This window comes from Tyto alba, unplaced genomic scaffold, assembly GCF_018691265.1.
Source record: "Tyto alba isolate M040663 unplaced genomic scaffold, T.alba_DEE_v4.0 Super-Scaffold_2, whole genome shotgun sequence".
Classification (NCBI taxonomy): Eukaryota; Metazoa; Chordata; class Aves; order Strigiformes; family Tytonidae; genus Tyto; species Tyto alba.
In genome coordinates, this window is record NW_024881282.1 from 12,660,170 (window position 1) to 12,679,826 (window position 19,657).

At 44.2% G+C, this 19,657-nt stretch overlaps 1 protein-coding gene and 1 non-coding gene across 2 annotated transcripts in view; both read right to left on the reverse strand.

Moving 5' to 3' along the window:
- Positions 1–19,657, reverse strand: part of MAML2 (mastermind like transcriptional coactivator 2) — a 218,847-nt gene that overhangs the window by 133,218 nt on the left and 65,972 nt on the right. The window lies entirely within an intron of this gene.
- On the reverse strand, positions 19,097–19,255 carry LOC116961146. The gene has a single exon (XR_004406830.1). It is a non-coding gene; the product is annotated as a U1 spliceosomal RNA (small nuclear RNA).

Below are 19,657 nucleotides of genomic sequence, written 5' to 3' on the forward strand. Positions count from 1 at the left end.
ACAAGCTAGAAACAAAAATGCTCTTAGTTAAATTGAGCTGAGTTTGATGATGCTTCACGTTAGCCCCTTTCCAGTCCACAAACATACCACCCTTTCCTGCAAGCACCGGTGATTATAAGGACGTCTCTTGAATCCACCTAGTTTGATCTTCTGGTTTATCATTACCCTGATCCTCCCACACTGACCGCAAAGATTTCAGTTCATTGGTGTTCTCAGGAGAGACCAGCATGTGCCCCAGGTGGAGGACAGAAGAAAGTCAGATGTTGCTGGTGGTGACTCCTGAAATGACACCTTCCCTCGTGACTGCATTATTCAAAAAAGCCAGTTGTAACATCAGGCTTGAGCATAAAGTTTGAATATCATAGTATTGTTTTCATCCATCTCCCCATCTCTGCTGTAATGTCACCTACACATCACGGTACACCAGCTTGCAAGGTGGTCCCTATAGCACTCAGGAGGTACACCCTTCTAGCAGACAGAAATGGTTCAGGGTTAGAAATAAAACATGGCATCAAGAACAAGTAGCATCTAGCAGCAAGATGTGGAAATCCACCACAAGGAAAATGATACCCGTTGCATGGGTTAAAAGCGGGAAAATATTTCCTCTGCCAAACACATACTCAGAACTGCCCGTCAGGAATGCAGGAGAGGAAATGCATGGGCAACTGTAAGCATTCACAAGGCAAAGGATAAAGCCCCAAAAGTCACAAAAATATGTAGAAAACCAAAGGTAGCTGCAGCACAACCAATCTGGGATTTTTTTACTGGCCTCCTGGGATATATTTACACAAAGATCAAGTTTAGGTCATATTTTGCTTCCTTTTACTGCTCAAAACTTACAGCTACAAAGATGGGCAGAAATCAAATGCTTTACATCTGACTTTGTAAACGCAAAATTCAACTCCAGTTTACAAAGGCAGGATTTAGTAGGTTTCCTTTGCTCCTCACACCTCTCTATGGCACCTCCAGATTAGATAACAGTAGGTTATGCTAACAAGAGGCTGATTTAAAGGTAAAGTGAAGATGCAGCATCGCCTGTGTTCCAACACCCAGCGCAGCATGACAATGAGTTCAGTGAATTTGGAGAATTCAAAGCTTCAGTTACTCATGGGTTAGCCCTAGGGATTGGAGTAAAACACTCTAGGCTTTAGGATTAAATCCCAAGTGCTGACAATACCAGCATCCAGCCTCACTCAGGAGTGTTCAGCAGTGGGGAGCACAGGTCCTTGGAAAGCCATGTGGTCACCACTGCTCTCTTCTAGTGGCGTGTAGACCACTTTCAGCCCCCACTAAAAAGCAAATGCAATTATACGCTCTCCATAGCATCGTACCATGATGTTTCTCCTCCTGTTAAATGACACTTTTGGCAATAAACATTCGTCACTGGGTTAAAGCCAGCCGGCAAACTTCCACCTCCATCAGCAGGCAGCAAGGCACGCTTGGGGATGCGGCAAGCCACACCTCAGCACAGTGGGGTTTTGGGTTGTAAAGTGAAATTAAATGAGCTAATTAAGGAGGCACTTTGTTTTGTTTCATGGAAATCTAGAAGGCACCTCTGCTTTCTGCAAAGTTGTAAGTATGTTCATAAAAGGGACAGTGCCAGTATCCCTATATTAAATAGCGCATTGGCCATAAAACAAAGAAATCAATGCATCTTCCACCTTTTTATAGGGGAAGCAGAAGTCTCTTAACAGTGTAGTTAGAGTTGTTGTGGGGAGGGAAGGAGGGCGGTTTTACCACTGATGTCATTGCCAGCATAAGCCTTTTATGGTCATGACTTATTAGTTGTCTCTCCGCTTCAAAATCAACAAAGAGCAGAGAAAAAAGGCTTGCTTCCTCCTTGGGAAATGGTGTACATTCAGGGAGGAAGCTGTCTTCCTGTTTTCTCCATAATTGCAGCTTTGCATGGTTTTAGCAAGTTCCTCTAAACATCTGGCTCCTTTTTTATTGCCGTGATAAAACAGATTTATTGTCTCCAAACCATATAGAAAATTACTTTCTCAGTCTACGATCTACTGTGGCTTTAAAAGTAAAAAATATACAAAGAGATCAATAGACTCACATGTTTTTCTTTTACTAGTGGCAAAATCCTTTTCTAAAGACAACTCAAGAATTAACTCTGTAACTGGAAAGGAAGAAAATCTGGACACCTACATTTACTATCTCCGTGTTTCTTGATACAAGCCAATGATACAAACCAGGATCTAAACCAAACTATAAATCCAGCCAAAGTACATTTCTTAGATCCAGGTCAGATTCAAATGTGTATCTCTCACACTGGTTCTTAGCCTATATGCATTGTCTTGTAACTATCACTGGAAGAGAACGAAATGCTTTGGCTAGTTTCGAAGTCATCTTTCTAATTTGCCTGGATGATATTAGAAAAGAATAGCTTGTGCCAAGAAGTTCAGAGGACTATACAGTAACGAAGAGAAGAGCATTTGTTGATTATCTAATGGCGGTCTGGCTGCAATGTTAAATTTCAGTGGGCAGGGCACTCAAGCAATAAACCAGGAAAAAGCCATTATAAATCAACAGCTCATCTTGGCTTCCCATTCCATTAGCTGTTATTTTTAGATGTACCACATGCATGGCTAAGCAACAGTGCTGCAGAGTGCTCCTCCAGAAGTTTTAATCTTTACCTCTCTTCAGTATTTCACCTGCTGCTGCCTGAAATGTCACAAGCGTTCACTGCATACAACAAGCCTAAAAATGAGCTATAAACAATATTGTGAAAGATCTGGCCAACACTCACTACAGGGATGTAGTCCAACAGTGGCTTCTTCAGAGAAGTGGAAAAAAATAAATGAGTCATTTTCTAGATGCTTTGACAAATCCTGAATTGAGCAAAGCCTGGCTTCGTGCACCAAAAAATGGTGATGCTTTATAACTCTTTTTGCAGCTTTATAGCAGTACCTTCTCCAGACTTTCGCTGCCTGTGAAGCCCATCTGCCCCTGTGGGAAGGGACCAATAAGGAAAAAAGGGACTAGTGGTGGGCTGCTTATTTGGGAGACAGCTGGGGATGAGAAACGGTGATGAAAAGGGTGGTCAAGAAATGAGGAAAGGCTTCATAAGGCATGCAATCTGTCTGAGCAGTGCTGTCCTCATGGTGCATGCCTGTGACAGATCACCACAGCCTAAATCAGGACAATCAACCCAACCAGCTGCCCTTGCCATACCACACATGCCAGACCTGCTCCTGTGGTCAGAAGGACCAGGACTAGGGTGTCTCTAACCAGCAGGACCAGACCTGGATGGGATGGATCAAGCATCCTGGTACCACCCCATCAGTGCTCTTTACAGATCCATCTGCACTAACATAACATAGCAATATGATAAGGACAGAGAACACAGCTCTTCATTTAAATGAAGACTGTATCTTTGAACATGTAAGGGTAAAATTTGCATCTTGTGGGTCTACAGTCAAAGCCAAATCTGGGCCACCCAGGCTAGAGACTGACTGGAAGCTGAAGTGAAATCAAGTACTCTGTGCCATTGCTCAACCCAAGAGGGGAGTAGCTGTAACCCTAAACCAGGTCAGGAGAGGCTAAATCCCATGCGGGTAGCACAGGTCCTATCACGGTGGCTGAACCAAGGGGCTGCCGTCACATCACATGATGAGTCTGTGCATTTTTAGGGTCTGATGGTGGCACAGCCACAAGTGCTCCTCAAGCCTGCCTGCTCTCGCTGCCCTACTGAAGGGAGGAGAGACAGGACAGAGACTTGGCTTTGCTCCTCCACCATCACGTGCCGAGGAGGACCCCTGATGACAGAGATGGACCTGAAGCTGCTGATGTCCTGCCTGGAGGGCTCACAGTCTCCCTCCTGTATTTCTGACCAATGATTAACTCACAGTCTAACTCAATGTAAAGGAGTTTCCTTGGTGCTTAATAGTACCCATGTAATGCAGCAGGATAATTTGAAAAGTAAATAACTTGAAGTAAATAAGACCCCTTTCTTCTCAAAATGGCATTTGCTACCGTCCCCACATAACTACCTTTCTTGCAACATGAATGCATATATTGCATGAAATACTTACTGAAAAACATTATTTATGTTTTTACTGAACACACCCATTTTTATATCTACCTCAAATTTACTTAATTTCTGAGTACAGTCCAGGAAGCTGCCAGTGGAAGATTACCAGACATGGAGAGACCTCATTACAAATTTTACACCTATATTTGTTATAATTTTAGATATATTTGTTATCATTTTAGATATCAGTGCTACTTTTTATGATGTCCACCGTACCTTCTGATAAAAGTAAATGCAGATACCCAGAAAAAACACCCCTACACTTCAACAGTCTTGAATCAGCAATGCTTAGAGCCTTATTTCCATGTGAAATAAGTAACTGAGTAAAACCACTCATAAAATTACTCTCTCAAATGTAATATCTTATAGTTTCTTTGAATCTCGTCCCAAGCCACTAAAGGACTGAAACACAGTAAGTGCCATAGGACAGGCTGCTTTTGGAAGATGAGGAATCTCATTGGAGGTTTGCAGGAACAAGCTATAGAAGTACCTGATTCAGAAGCTGATCATCCTGCCTCAAGATAAGATGGGAGAAGCTGGAGTTGGGCCTCCTCTTGATATCCTTTCCAACACCATCTTCTATTATTCCAGGTGAGCAGCTCTATTTAGGTTGATAAAACCCACATGTCACAGCAAAAGCTATGCGTATGCTTAAGTGTTTTGCCAATGTGATGCACAAGTGCAAAGCAGATTGAATATCTCTCATGGCTTTAGGATATAGACTTTCTCTAACATTCAAACTCTTCCACAGCAGTAAGAAGGCACAGGCTCAAGCAAGCATGGTTGTTGGGAAAACAAATTCCTTGTGCTTGCTATCCTTTGCTGGAGAGTCAATGGGCAGAGAGAGATTTCCATCTGTTGTACAGGGCACACAGGTTTCTCACAATCTGAGTTGGAAACCTTCACTGTGCTCAGAGGGGAATCACCGGGGTTAATGTGTGTTTTGGTTTAGACTGTACAATTTTAATTACCATCAGCTGCATTGGAGAGGTAGCACCCATGCTCCTGACCCGCCCTCAGAGGCAGATGTGTATGCTCCACTTAATTAACAAGAAGTACAGATTTAACTCCTGAACATTCCTTTCTCAAACCAGAGAAGTCACCATCTTGAAACCCTTCTCCAACTTCCTGAAGTCATACAATTCGTTTCCTAACTGACACAAAGCTTAGATCCCAAGAGAAAGCCCAAGTCCTCTTTTTCCTCTCCTCTGTCCTCTAAGCCCAGCAGTGCCTTGAGTCCCAGGGTGGTTTATGCATTTCAGAAGCAAAACTATGTGTGTCATCCTGAGAAGAAACCTAAGAAGAAATGACTCAGCTTGGTGTTCCAGTGCACCAAGTCCTTGCTAGCTACAACTGCAAAAGACCTGACCTAGAAGACAAAAAGTGATCCTCCTAAACATTAATAGCATTACCATAAAAACAAACAAACAAACCAAAACCAAACCAAACAACAACAAAAAAAGAAATTAAGAGCTGTAATTTTTTTGTGTAGTTGTGTTACTTTCGGTGAGGTGGCTCCTAACAACTAGGGGCAAGGTAGGTGGCATTTCCAGTTCAATCCAAGTTTGCACAGGGTGAACGTGGCTAGGTCTCTTAGGTTCTCCATTCCTCATTTTACATTTGGGCAAACTTGCCCAGGGTGATGTCATGCTGATTAACTCATTAACATTAGGAGAATGGTTTGTATTCCTTAGATAAAATGACTGGGGAAGTGGGAGAATGCCATTATGGTGTCTGGGTAATGAAGTAAACAGTCCTCAGCTGGTGTCAATAGCAGGGATTAGCTGGTGTATGTAGAGCATCTGTTATATAAACTGGATCTCAGAAGCTTGTAGAGTCAGATGCTATAAATCACTTCACTGTATTCGAGATGTCTATTTTAATTTGTGTTCAGTGAAATGCAGTTAAGAAACTCAGTTTAACAGGCTGGATCTCAAGTCTTTGCTGCAAATGTAAAAGGAAAGCCAAGTGTCTGTGAAATGAAGCCCTCCACTTTGCTAGTGCTTCAAGTTTCCGTAGTACCAGCAACACTGAACTGGGTTTTAAAGCCAAGAGAAGCAGCTGCCCTAGACCCTGATTTCTGAATATGTAGGAGAGTTTGGATGGACCACATGAGTGGAAACACAGCTGGTGAAACACCACCAAGTTGATCAAGAGGTTACTGCATGGAAGAGGTCCCTGAGACCTGCCACAGCCTCTCCCTAGGATCAGCACTGCCCAAGGTCTTTCTGTGAAGCAAATCATGGAGGAAGGGCAGCATCTCCTCAGCAGAGGTGGATGATATGAGCCTCACTGTGACACAGGGAGGAGCAGGAGTCAGCTTTGAGGACCCATTCTCCAAAGAACCCTTGAGAGAGATACAGAAGGGGTGACAATGGTGAAGCTTGTGTTTAGCTTTGTCATCTTGGCATCCTGCTTTTGCTGCTTCCCAGTTCACTTTCCCATAACTAAACAGCACTGCAAATTGTGCCAACATCTAGCATGGGTTTCAACTTCCATCCTTGCCCCAGGACTACAGTCCTTCCATCAGTGGGGAGAGAAGCACATCCTGAAAGCAATTCAACCCATCCAAAGGACAGGACAGACACCTTCTGAATGGGCTTGTCTCTTTCCACTGACTGCAGGGAAAGTCTAGATAAATAGCTGAGACAAATGGCCCAAGTTTCTAATCTCTAAAATTAAGTAAATCCCTCTTTCAGGGATGCTGAGGGGAAAACAGGCTTCACTGAAGTTCATGGGGTTGCAATGGACAGGGATTGCTCTCATCCCTGTCTGGTGCTCCATACTTTGTTCCTGTTCAAGTACAGACAACTTGATTTAACTCAAGCAAGATATATTCTGTGCTGTTGCAGGCAATGACTGACTGCAGTTTTACTAATTTCTTTCCCTAGCAGACTGAAAGTTTTTATTCAAAGTGCTAAATCCCTCCTCAAATTAGCTGCTTTGGTGAGAAAAAAATGGCTTTTATTTTCAGACACTCCAGGATTTTATGAATGTAGGCAAATTAAAGCACCTTAAAAAATAAAGCCTGCATAGACTAAGGGAAGTCTGGAGGGCAGTCTAAGTGCAACATGCTGAAAAGTTGTGTTGTTTTTTTTTTTTTTTTCCCCTCAATCATTTTACTAGTTAATCTTCCTGGGAACAGACTGATGTTTACTCATCCCATGAGACAGTGGAGTTGTCAGGAATCCAAATGATACCAAGGGATAAGGTTTAAGGAACTCTACCATTAGTCATCAAATGGGAGGAAGTGGCACAGTTCTTTGGTGATGGACTGGGCTTTTCTCCTCTTGTAGATTTTATCTCGATTTCTCCATGTTAAATGGGGAAATGTTATGAATTGTCTACTGGAGAAATAAATGACAAGCTCAGAGAATGATCCCCCATCACCGAGGTCTAAGGGAAAGTCTGTGGCCATCATGGCTGTACAGCATCAAACAAAGTGACACTGTTCTACTAGAAAAATAGTACATGGAAATGGTCAAGCACCACATTTTCCATACTAGCTTCCCCTGACATTCTCATGGCTCCCAGCTGGCTCCCAGCATTGCTCCATGCTGTGCTGAACAGACTCACCAGCCTGGGCACCACTGTCCTGAACTCTTCTTCAAGGGCAGGAACTGCTGTGGCTTTTTCTATCTTCCTACAAGCCATGCTCTGCTTCTTTTCATCTGTTTGCCAGGTATATTAAACTGCTATTAAGTCAAGAGTTTAGAAGGCACAAGAACTGAGTTAATCTTGCTCTACACTAACTATTTGTGCAACTTTATGGACAACGCATATATCCGTGTCTCTACAAGGAAATTAAATACCCCTGGGGTTGTCCTCTGGTGTTCACCACCACCACACCACAGACCACAACGAAATGATTACACTCTTCTAACTTCCAAAGTAGGGTCTAAATACATATTCAAATTGTGTACTGTGAGCTGTGCCAGTAAAATGTTTGAGTTGGTTTGAGTCAGAAATCAACTATGGGCCATTAAAACAGGTAGTCATATTTGTATGGTCCCAAGGTAGTGGGATGAGGTTGTGTCACCACTTTTTGTGATGCTTGGTCTTTGCCTCTCTGCACTCCATCTATCAACGATGGAACATAGCAGTTCTTTCCCTAAGACATGGAGTTAAGATGCCATAATATGTCATCTCTCTGCAACAGAAATAGTCACAGATAAGAAAAATCAATATATTAGGAAATGCTGCATTCTTCCAACATGCTTCTGATTTATTCTATCCAAAGAGTCAACAAAGGCTGCTACACATCTTGCCGTTTTGGCCCCAGAGGTGCAAAGCACTGCTAGTATGCAGCCCTTTGGAACCAGCTCAAGTAACAGGAAGAGTGTGCCCTGACATAGTACTTTGCATCTCACTATCTCAGAGTATTTGATATCCTTATCCAGGATGTATAGAGTCTTGTTCCATAAATGGTTCCAATGGAAGTCAAGTGACATGCTACACACCATGAACAGACAGCTCAGAGCTTAGGCAGGCTCTAACAGGCACAACATGCTGAGATGGATAAACACAACCTTATTCACATATAGGAAAGGGCAGTTTGGTCAGCTGAATTGTTCCCAGGACTCTACTGATGGCATTACCTAGGTTTCCACTGAGTAAAGAAGGAGATTAGATATTACAACAGTGTGTTTACAGTCTGGAGCTGGATTCTACCACATGGGTCAGCTGAGCCATGGTAACTCACCTTGCACATACTGGAAGATGGCAGCAAGGTAATTTGTCCTAACTTAGCCTGTAATTAACTGGGGTTGAAATAAGTCTTTTACATTGGCTCCAGGATAAGAGCATGTATGTTAACTGGGAACTCCACTCCTCAGCTGAGGTGATGTGGCTTCAATCATGGCAATTTGGGCCTAAATCTGACCATAACATCTTTTGAACTAGATCCAAGTAAAAACTGCCAGGCATAATGGGTAAAGCTTTTGCCTAAGTGTTGCGGAAAATAAATGGGACTTGCATTCATATGTTTCTTACTCACTGAAATTTATCCTGCTTACTACCATTTTGTTGCTTTCCACAGAATTATTATTAATTCGCTGTAGCATATGTCAGAGAAAAATCAGGGGCGCTGTCTTCCCCTGATAGTTCTCACCTACTAAATCATTGGTTTTAAACTCAGAAAGGTAAGAGGCAGAGAAAATAACCCCTCTGTGATGAATAATCTACTTGAGGATACCCATATTTCATAATCTTATTGTATTTGTAAGTGAACCTCCAGTAAATCAAGATAAAGCATCCATTTAAGTCATGAATGCAGTCCAATCTGAAAGACAGAAGTCTGCACAAAGCCTGTGACAACTCAGGCAGCTCAGTCAGTCTTATTGTTACTTTTGTTCCATGTATACATGCTGCTCTTACATAGGTCTTTGCTAAAGTTGAAGAATATATGGCTGTGTGAAGTGAGACCACTCCAAACCAAGTGGATGGAAGCCAGCTCTAGTCCAGAATTACACTTCAGCTAATGCATCCTGCTGATCTGCTGACAGCAAGGAGGAAATAAACAGGAGGTGGAAAAGAGAAGACCCACAGAGCAAAGAGGCATTGGAGAAGGAATCCAACCCCTGAGGCTGGTTACACATGCAAGGAGCCCCCAGTCTGTCCTCAAACCACACAAACCACCCGGATAGAGCTCACCGGCTCTTACACACTTAGATTTGTCTAGTGCTCTTGGGGAGGCTGATAACAAGATGGGAATGAAGCAGCCACATGTCAAGAGTATGTACAGGAACTGCAGTATGCTGCTTTTCCATAGCACGGCTGTTGAGATGCAGCTATCAATCAGAGGCATGGAGCTCACCACCAGCCCTCCAGTCTGGTCCCAGCTGAAAGCAACCAGTATGCACAGTGTCTCTTCAAATGTTTGATTGCTTTTCAAGAAGCTCCGTGACCACCATCACTCCCAAGAAGTCACTTCAGCAGCTCCCAGCCAAGAGGACTGACCCGCAGACAGAAGTTACACTGCTTCAGATAGGAAAGAACACAGATAACCATTCCAAATGTACACTACAGAAAGGGTTATACCATGGCAAGTTGCTTAAGCCAGGATGTATGTGCAATCTGACACAAATGTTGAACAAGTAGTTGAGCACTGGAGAAAGCCCACTCAGAGCCAAAGCAGTTTAATGGACCCTGGGAAATGTCTCACTGTCACTGAAACCGGGACAAGCTCTGCACACAAAATCAAGCTGAGCTTCCCTTGGGAGACAGAAGGGAGAAACTCCCAGCCCACTGACAAGCACGAGGTCCACAACACAAGCAACAGCCTCCTGTCCCTGTGCATGCACACACCAGTACTCAGATCCTTGGGCAGGGGGATGGACAGGAAGCCCACACCAAGCTCTGTGGTACCTTAGGGAGTCCAACATGGGGGCACGGAGGGCCTGTCACCTTGCTAACCTCACACAGGGAAGTAAAATAAGTAAGTGTGGCTGACAAAACTGTACAGTCATCCTTGGCTCATGAAACCACACCACAGTGTGATCATCTTCCTCTTAGCACCCTCAACATCACTGCAGACCATGCTGACCAAAACCACCCTCTGAACTCCACGGGTCTATTCAGAAAGGAGCCTATCATGGCATGGTAGACAACTAACAGCTACTAACACTTCATGTGTTGTGGTGGTGCTTGGCACTGTATTCCCAAACCTCCTTATCTTCGTTTCCTCTACTGAAGGCAAGGCAACCAGCTCAACCTCATGGTGATGACAGTATCACACTGATGCATGGAGTTATTGTTAGTCTTCTGTCATGGTCACTGCTTGTCCCGTCACACAAAGTGGAGTCTGCATGAACATCAACAAGTGCTTGGAAGAGGTTTTCTCTGCACAGCTTGGCTTTCACACAGCTGTGGAGAAAATTTCTGTGGTCCCTTGTAGGGAAACAGTGTTCTTCCAAAATAAACAAAAACCTCAAACCGAATGAAACCAAAAAGATGTTGTTTTTTTTTTTTTTTTTTCCCTAAGTAAACCCAAAACTGGACATTTGCATTGTTGTAAAAGAAGTGCTGACTGGTTCCCAAGCAGGTAACAAAAATGTTTATCCTCCAGTAAATGGGATCATTTTGATCATAGAGTAATACAGCACAGCATGAATTTGTTCTCAAGGTCAGGTCTTTCCCGTCAGCATGTTTCTGCTCAGGGCAGGAGTAGCATTGCTTTAGACTCCTCCAAAGTTTCCTGACAGGCCCCTAAAATTTCAGAGCTATCTGAATGGAATGCAAAGGCAAACACTTCCCCATGCTGGTGTCTGGCTGATGAGCGGCATGTTAAATAAGGCAGAGTCACTGAGCTGAGAGGCGCAGTCCTGCAGAGCACAGCTCTGTCTTTAGAGCACAGCATCCCCCGGCAGCTCCCCACACCACGGACACACCAGCTCTCCTGGCCACATGGGAAAACTGGATTCAGCTTCCCAGCTTGCAGGGGGCATCCCTTGGAGCTGGCTGCCAGGGACTCGTGAGCTCTCAGTCCTGTGTTCTATTCTCTCCGTGTACGGCCCCGACGCTGCTCTGCATCAGCCCGGGCGCTGCTGCAGACGGTCACTGCGAGCGGTCGGAGGCAGCATGCATTGTAAGGGTTGTCAGCACTGCAACCAGTGCCAGTGACTCTCCTTTTGATTTACATTTTCTACATCCTTTCTGAGAAACCTCAATTGTCTATCTAATCCCCCAGCACTGGAGCAAAAACATTCAGCTGTGCAACCCAGTATAGCAGGCGCAAATTTGATACCCATTAAAGCTGAGGAGTTACCAGGCATAAAAACCCATATGGGGACATTATAATCCCTGGTGTAATTCCATTCATTTTCATGTACCCGTGATGAATCTGACACAGCAATTGGGATTTCCATCTCACACAAGCTTCCCACATCCCTCTAGCACGTTCAGTAGAAGCAATTCCAGCTTACATTTACATAGGTGTGAGCAGAATTAGGTTTATTCTGCTGATGTTACCCTGCATTCTCTGGTCACACAGGAGCAGGGACCACAGCTTTGCTCTATATGAAGTTTTCCATACCAAACAGATCTCTTTACAGCCACATCATTTAACTCTGCTTACTTCCAGAGCATGACGGGAGCTGGGTTTAGGGGCAGGCACACAGGGCAATGAAATGAAACGCTATGCTGTGGCAAGATTCATTTAGGGTATGATCCAACCTTGGTGCATCAGTCAAGCACTGCTCTCTGCAAAGAGCAGAGATGTGGTTCAAAGGACTGTCACACAGACAGTCCAAAGATGACAATATGGGCCTGATGGTTTGTAATATACTTACCACTGGGTCCAGCTGAGCACGTGTGTCTCTTGTGAAGTTTAATTGTCCTGATAACAAATCACACGTCAGGATGTATGAAAGTCACAAGCATTATACCCTCACTTTACAGGCCTGGCACTAATGCATGCATTTGGGTTTAAAGCACTTTCTTGCAAGTTAAACCCCAGCCCTGCTAAGAATTGGTGTAATTCAACACTTCCTTTGAAAAACCTTCCATAGGAAGATTAGAACAATCTTAGTGATTACAGTCTATCTGGGGTCCACAGATGCCAGTAATCTATGGAAATTGTGAACTCAAAGGATTTATGTCTAAATGTGATTTAAAATCCACTACCAAATCTCCATCGTGGTGGGGTACTTTTTAAATGATTCCTTTCTTTCTCCTTTCTCTCTCTCTTCTTCCCCCTGCCTCAGACTGAATTTCTGTAAATGGCTGTAATGTCTGTTGTGAAGATAAACAGGCACAAGTCAAACAAGAGCCTGCCTCCTTTGTCACAGCCGCTGCTCGCGGTGTGCGTGCACCGTCCTCCACGGTAGTTGCAGCAATTGCCCCAGACGGAGGCTCTGCTCTGGAGTCTGTCTGCAGCCCTCTCCCTGATGAAAGGCAGCTGTGGACGGGTTTCAGTTTATTCTGTTTAAAGATCTATCACGGACTCCCACGTGAATGGGAATGTAAAGAAAAGTCACAAATCAAACCTGAACCGTGCAGTCCACTTAGGAGAACGCTGTTTGCGCCATATGTTTTGCAGGTTCATTTCATTGGAATAGTAAATTGGTCTGAAATTAGGGCCAGATTTTAGAAGGCTGCACCGAAGATGTGTTTGCTGAGCATGCGTGCGCTGAACTCAGCCAAAGGGAGCCGTCACTCCCAACCTGCAGAGAGGCAGGGTAAAGGGACACCTACATGCCGGTCACGGGGAAGGGCATATCCTGTGGACTTTCTGTATTGGGTGCTCGTGTACAGCATTTCCAGTTGACTGCTTAGTGCCTGTCGTCAGGACTCTGACCTTGACACCAGCTCTTCCCTGTGTGGACAAAGTTTTTACTTCCCAAAGGTAGGACGCAGATTCTCACATACTTAGGTGGCATACATCCACAAATCTTTGGTACAGGCTTTTCAATTACAGGGCTTTCAAACAACAACAATAACCTTGTCTTCCCAGTCTGTTCAAATAAACTGCTGCAGATTAAGGGCCTGAGTTTTTGTCAAATTTAAACAAATACGTAGAGCGCAAGGGCTCTGCAGTATTGCATTCCCATGACAGCCGGCTCCCAGCAGCTCTCCAAGGCAGAGCAACGCGCTGATGGGATTGCTTGCCCATCAGCTCCCCTCTCACCAGCTCAGAAGATGCAGATCCAGTGGGTCTTTAATCCAAACCAGGGTTTTGGTTTTACAGCTCTGGAATAGGGAGGTTTTGCTTACCCCAAACCTGGCTTCAATTTTATCTCATTTCCATAAATAGCACTAAGAACCTTTGGCAATGTTTTGCCACATTTTCCAGTGGAGGACAGGCAAAGTCTCAAGGCCAGTGCTATATAAGGGTATCTGAACAGTGTTTCTCCTGCCTCTTTGCACCTAAAAGCCTCTCAAGTGTCCTGCCCAGATGTTTTATCCTCTTCTGCTTTTCAGTCCATATTTTCGAACTGTCATTCCCTTGTGTTTCACCTCATTTCCTCCCAGTTTCCACCTCCATTTTGTCACTTAATCATGTGGGCCACATTTACCACATTTGCTTGTGGTAAATCTGGCATCTTTATTAAATCCAGACTGTTTCACTCAGGGGGCACATTTACAGGTAAATCTCCTTATAAGCAGCCACCTCTGACTCAATAGTACATTTAATCCTGCAGTTGTCAAACGAAGGTGATAAATCATCTACCTCTGATCAAATAAATCCTGCCTCTTTTCATTCAACCACGGTACTTCCCTTGCATTATTGAGGACGGGGTGTTGGGTTCGGCTATGATAGCTACAGATTGAACTTTTCAACGCTTAAAAATCAGCTCCCTCATCAGCAACATCTAAACTCCTGTTTGTTTCATTTGTGCTGAATCGAGGCCTGAAGAAAGTGACTTTTTTCTTTGTTTTTTTGGGGGGATTTTTCTGGAATTTGGGGGGGGGGGGGTGGGGGGGTGTTTGACTCTTGGAGGTTTTGTGTAGTGTTTTTTTTTTTTGGTTTTGTGGGTTTTGTTTGCTTGTTTGTTTGTGTTTTGTTGTTGTTCCTGATGCTGGAAGAAGGAAAACAAACCGAAAAAGCAAGCTTGGATCAAAATCCTGCTGCAGAGCTAGGGAAGGGTTAACGGCAGCCGTCTTCATCCTAGGGAGTGAATCAGTAGGCTGCTCTGCCCGGCAGCCCCAGCCTCTACACAAAGCCCCATTGAGCCGGGGCAGGATCAGGGCAGGAGGGGTTTGCAGAGCAGTTGTAACTCCACAGCCCGCTCCTTTCACTGCAAAGCCCCAGCAAGGCCCGTTGGCAGCTCCCGCCGAGTTCGCAGGCTCTGCCAGCCAACTGCTCCCTGTTTGTTCCTTTTTCTTAAAACAACAAGGCACACAGGGAAAATAAATACAAAAGCCCCCGGTATGTGTGTAGCATTAAGCTGCAAGAGCCACTGCTTCAGTCCAAGGACTTTAAAAACCTACGGTTTCTTCTACCATGCTAATTTGGCCATGTTGCACCTGCAAAGTATTTTTTATTCCAGCATCCTTCTTAAACACAGATGTACATGCTGAGCCCCCAGCCTTCTGAAGTGCTCTGTGTTGACTTAACTCTTTCCCTCTGGACTCCAGCGACTTCAATAAGATCTCTTATGCCAAGGCTGAACGCTTTGAAAACCCCCGCCCTCAGGTACAAGGCTCATGTGCTCCAACTTGTGTGCCTAAATTTCAGCTACCTATATCTACCCCTTGACTTCCAAATATAGTCTGATCTATACAGACCATAAGTCCCTTGTTTTCAGTAAGGCTGTTCAGTACCTATAAAAAATCATGCCACTTGTTTTCAAGTGTTCAGACATGGATTTAGGCCCCAGATGCTCAAAAAATACAGCTTATATTTAGACATCTGCATCTGTACCACTGGCAAAGTGTTTTTTATTTTTGGAAGCACTGAGCCCCAGCAGATCCCATTAATTTCAGTGAGAGCTGCTGGGAGCAGAGTCTTGGAAACCTCTTCTGGGGAAGCTGTGCTAACATTAGACTCTTGTTTTCAGAAGTGTTGGCTTGAAAAGAAATGACACACAATCAGGAGGAAGGAAAATGTTTGTTTAGCCTTCCTATTTAATGAAGTAGTTCCATGAGCAATGGATCTGGTAAACTCCAGTTTCTTGAGGGCTGGTGCCCAGTGTCCTCAGAATCCCACCACCAAACAGCAGTTTGTTCAACTCCCTCTCATGCTCCCAGCCTGTTGGTGGGACAAACTGCTGTGGTCAGATCCTGCTGGCTGGCCAGGAAGTTGGTTGATGCCACTAAAAACTGAGTGACAGCTGCCTTTCCTCCAGTGCCAGCTCTGTTTTTTTCTCTTTCTTCTAACCTGACTAATTTTCATGGAAACTGCAGGAACTTATGTGTTGCAGACCTTTAACTTTCTATCAAATTGAGTTGAAAAATTGCCCAGAAGTTATAATGGACAAGAAACACAACTAGATGAGATTTGTTTCCTTAGGAACCTAGGCTAAAAGGAAAAATTAATCAGATACTTGTAGATACCTGAAAAATTCAGGCTAGAGAACTGAGTTATAACCCAATTTAAAAAAAAAAAAAATCTACAAAAGACAAAGCCAAAAAAGTTTACAAGGCTGTGAGACCTAAAGGCAGTTAGAAGTTTAAATGCAGGCACAAACCTGAAAAATGCATACAATAGACAATACATGGCATTTTCTTCCATTTTAACCTATACTCCATGTGAGACAGGCAAGAGTGGTGGTGTGTGCGATTTCTCTATATGGAAAGCACCGTGGCTCACATGAAACGTACGATTCAAGTAAGTGTCACATTCAGGTAAAACCCTGAGCAAGGCATAGAAGTGTCTATAGCTACAAAAGCAGTAATTCACACCAAGTCGAGGATCCCTGCCACATGTGCCGTAGCAGTTGCGAAGCCTGCAGTGCCTGGGGAAGAAACAGCCTAACAGGAGTTTTTGTAGATGACATTTGCCATGCTTTTGAAACAGTTATAAATACAACTCAAAAAGCCATAAATTCCATCTGTGTTCACAGCTGAAGGAAGCACCAGTATCTCAGTCTCTTTCATGAGACGGGAGAAAATGTCAGGGGAGAACACTGTGATTTTCTAGAAAGCAAGAAAATGAGGAAGAGTAATACATGGCAAAAGCAGTTCAAGTATTTTTTAAAAAGGACGCTTGGGAAATTAAGCCTATCAGGGCAGTGGAACTATATTAAAAAATGTAGGAAATGCCCCATCTCAGGATGAGAGCAAGAGCTGCCAGGCTGAATCGGTGGCCTTGTATTGCTCTTTGAACCATGATCACGCTGGCTGTGGTCTCCCAGGATGTGTTTTTGGAACAGACAACCCAAGTTGTAAGATGGGAGGAGATTTATTCTCCTTCCCCTTTTATCTTTTACATAAGAAGAAACTGTTGATATGAAATTTTGCTACTACATCTTCCAAACAAGATATAAACAGAAGTTGTATATGCCAGACATAAGGGCTCAGCTGCCCTTGCTGGCAGGAAATATCATTAACAGCTTTGGCTGTAGATAGCAATGCATTAGGCAGTTAACGTATCTTGGGGGATGGCGGTGCTGAGATGTTCAGGAGAGGAACACAAGGCAGGTCCTGGGGTGGGCTGGGACAAGATGCAGGAGTTTCATGAACTCCCTGCGTGATCCTTCCAAACGCTTTTCTCCAAGAATTTCAAGGAAAATCCCCAAAGACCAAATTTTTACGAAGAAGCAATCTTACGGTATTTCATTTTGAAAGCTGTCAAATACAGTGCTTCCAAAACACACTGCCGTGGCTGTCAGGGATGGGTGGCTGTGGCACGGGGTGTCCTGGGTGCCCTGGCTGATGGGTGCGATGCCGGCTGTTACAGGGCAGCAGAAGGGCTGCCAGGGCTTCCCTCATCTCTGCCCATCTGCTCCCTGGGCTGCATTGGATGGAGAAGCCGGGAAAGCCTGTGGACAGTCTCCCAAGCTTTAAGGCTCTCCGAAACCTTTCATTCTGCCCAACAAATTGGTAGGATGCAGCAAAAAGCAGCCTTGGGGCACTGGCTCCCAACGGCCCAGGCTCCCTAGTCAAGCAAGAGGTCCCCCCATCTGCAGGAAGCTGGCAAACCCTCCACCACTGCAGCACTGATGCCTTTCCTGCACTTCTCCCATGCTTGTGACCAAGCAGTCCAGTGCTAAAACTGGGAATAAGCCCGCAGCAGATTTCTACCCTCCAGTTTCAGTAGCTGGCCACGTTTTAACCCCTCTCTAGGTTTTAGGTTAGCAAACATCACATGAAACCTGGCAAAACCACATTTTTTCCCCCATCTTCTCTCAGGGCAGTGATGGTGGTAGTAACGTGACTCTGAGGGATTCCTGCCCCACTGAGTTTTACTACCTGCTTGTGTTTATTCAATTTGATGGCAACATGGAACAAGCTTTGGCTAGTCTCAAGTGACTCACTAGATTACCGAGAGCTGTTCAAAGAAGGTAACTGAAGGAGCAGACAACAGGAAAATTTTCTAACTACAGCAATGAGCTAAGCCAGATTCTGAAATGGATGCTGAAGTATCACAAAGTGAAAAAGGGCTATACGGCAACAATATATGGCAGTGAATTTAGAATGTGAACCCAAGATTTTGTCTCATTCCAGTTTTGTAGGCTGTCCTCAGAAATGCTTAATGTAGGGTTAACAAAAAGCACTGTAATACAGACTGATCCCTTCTCTTGATGGGGGCCTGAACCCTGCCATCCTGATTTATTCCTTATTCATAGGGTGAAAAAAACCATTGGTTTCAGAAGGAGATAATTCAGATCAAGGACTGAAGCATTTGTGCCTAGATTTTCAGTCCACGTATTTTACACACTTCTAAATGCTAACAACAATGCTGTGACTCTGTAGGGATACATGCATTTAAACCAGCATCAAAACTCCTTCATGGCCAAGATTTAAAATCTTGAATGCATTAGAGAAGAGAAACATTTGCACTGTGTTTCTTATTGTTGGTTGCCTTTCTGTAAGTGCTTTCAACACCACCAAATTAGTGCAGAAGTGGTTCAAAGCAGCTAAAGGGAGCTTTGGAGGACTCGGTGTCAGCTGGCATTCTAATGAGAATTAGACAATCGGAAATAGACAGCTCTGAGGCCAAACAATTAGCCAGACAATTAAAAGGCTCTACTGTACAGGGTTTTATGTGGGATAGGATAATGCAGCCGCAATATTTGTGCTAATAAGGTAGACGGATAAGAATGAAGTTAATTTCCCTTCTCAACAGCTAAATGAACAGATCGCTCCATTTTAGCCAAGCTCAAAAGGATGTAATTTTTCCCTGATCGGAAAAAAAGGTAAAAGAAAGAAATAGAAATGGTAGTCTCTGCGTATGGAAATAAAGCTGGATATTCAACTGGTGTGGAGCTTGCAGAGGTCCAGTGCCAATGCCATTTTCATCTGCATCATGGCTAAATCTCTCCTCATTCTCATTCTGGATTTTTCCATATGTACAGGATAATACCACTATACCCATCTATTTTAATATTTTTGGTAATATGTTGCTCACTACCGATCAGAGGTAGGACAATTCTATGTGAAAAATGAAAACAAGGAAGAGTATGAACACAAACTGACACTACCCCCAAAATTTGCAGTTAAGTTCCCTGCATTTGGAGAAATTGCAGGGTACGGCACACCATGGGGTGTAGAGGATGAGCCGAAACCTGGGAAAACCCCCTTCCTGACCATGGTGTCCCCCTGTGAATGAAGTAAAATGGACTATGGAGGAGATGCAGGCTGGAGGCCAGAATGACCCCAGGAACATGCCCAACTCCAAAAGGCTTATCTTTCTCCTATATTCTGAAATTCTATACCTCTCTAACCCTACAGCACAGCAATCGCATGCTGAGAGACAGCCACAAGTCCCATTACCCATCCAGTTTTGTATGGGGCTGGCTCAGTTACTGCAGCATCTTACACTGATGCTTGCAATCTCTCTGAAGGCAAAACCCTCTGAATTTTAACATTCACCTGGGCTATGCAGAACAACTGCAGATGCTACCAGTTTGGTGCAATGGACATGGTCCATTCACCTGGACATGGTTCTGGGCAGCCAGCTCTAGATGGCCCTGCTTGAACAGGGGGGTTGGACCAGATGACCTTCAAAGGCCCCTT